Below are 1381 nucleotides of genomic sequence, written 5' to 3'. Positions count from 1 at the left end.
GCCAAACAGCGTTTCCAGAGAGTTCCACTATCGTGACTGGTCTGAAATATAAAGATAAATACAAAGGACACGTACAGAAAATACGATTCCCTCAGTACTAAATAAGTATTTTTGTCTCAAATTGATCTTAGATTAAAAAATAAATAAAAGGTTTAAAAGTTATTTTGTGTATTTTATTAAATTATGTGGACTGGTTATTTCCTAGTTTGGGTTAGTCCTGTGTTATCTGAAGGAAAAGTAGTGAAGTCAAATGAGTGAAAAGTGGTCGAAAACCTCGTTTTCACAAGAAACACCACTTAGAAAGCTTTTAATAAAATTTCTTCAGTTGAAACTTCTTGTGTTTTTGCTGCGAACCGAAGTTCTTTCGACTTTTATAAAATGTATTTTGTGCTTCCAATATACGCCCAGAAATAAATAATTGCACAAAACGGAGCAGCTCCTTTGCAAAGCAAATATCAACAACAAAAAATAAACTTTCTTCCGCAACTTTAGAGTAAAGTGTCTTCTAAAGCTACCTGCTTTAGTTTGGGTTAGTAAAGGAGAGTGTAGGTCCATGGAAACATTAATTTTAAGACTAACAATTACTAAGCTGGCAAAATTCAGAATTCAGGAAGATTCTTATGAAACTTTCAGCATCGTTAGAGGGTCTTCTAAAGCCGGTGAAAATTTTAAAGGAGGGAGAGTTCTCTGGAAGCAATTTATACCCACATTTACTAAGTTCAGTTTTCGGGTCTATTTTCATGAAACTTGTGTCAGCTGTCGAGTGAGGTATTTTCTAAAGCTGGTGAAACCTCCAAGTTGCTACCTGCAATAGTTTTGAAAATTCGAATTTTTAAATAGATGGTAGTTGCCTGGAAACATCCAATTTTGAGACCAACATTTACTAAGCTGGTAAAGTTTAGAATTCAACTCGATTTTTCTGAAACTTTCTGCATTTTTAGAGTAATATATTTTCTAATGTTGATGAAACTTTCAAGGTGTTGCTCGCTTTAATTTGAAAATTGTAAATTTTTAAAGGAAAGAGCGCAGCGGAGCAAAAGCGTCCATTATGACTGATAGCTAAGCTAAGTAGGCACTTTGCTACAGGCATTGTATTCTTGGATGAAGGGTACCAGAGTAATAAAGTTAAGTTTTCCATCGCTTTAACGCTGCGAGCAGAAGAAAGCAATGACAAATCATGAGCTGGCAATAAAAAAACCAATGAAAAAAATCTTGTCAATATCAAGTTAGGTATTCCGTGGCTCCTTAATGCTGCAACCAAAGACGCATTCATAAATTCTGGCCCTTTACACAAAATATTGAGCTCAAAGGGCTCAAAAATTGAAACTGTTTCCACCCAAGCAGGGGAGAATGGTGAACTTTCCAACGTCGAAGGGTCGTT

General features: G+C 35.4%; 1 protein-coding gene across 2 annotated transcripts in view; it reads left to right on the top strand.

Annotated features, from left to right (window-relative positions):
- Positions 1 to 1381, top strand: part of LOC109539339 (1-phosphatidylinositol 3-phosphate 5-kinase) — a 26087-nt gene that overhangs the window by 6743 nt on the left and 17963 nt on the right. The gene's annotated exons all lie outside the window — the stretch shown is intronic.

This window comes from Dendroctonus ponderosae, unplaced genomic scaffold (assembly GCF_020466585.1).
Source record: "Dendroctonus ponderosae isolate FM_Combo_2020 unplaced genomic scaffold, Dpon_F_20191213v2 Dpon_F_20191213_9, whole genome shotgun sequence".
Classification (NCBI taxonomy): domain Eukaryota; kingdom Metazoa; phylum Arthropoda; class Insecta; order Coleoptera; family Curculionidae; genus Dendroctonus; species Dendroctonus ponderosae.
The sequence above is the reverse complement of the archived record's forward strand: the minus strand, read 5'-3'. Positions and strand labels throughout refer to the sequence as shown.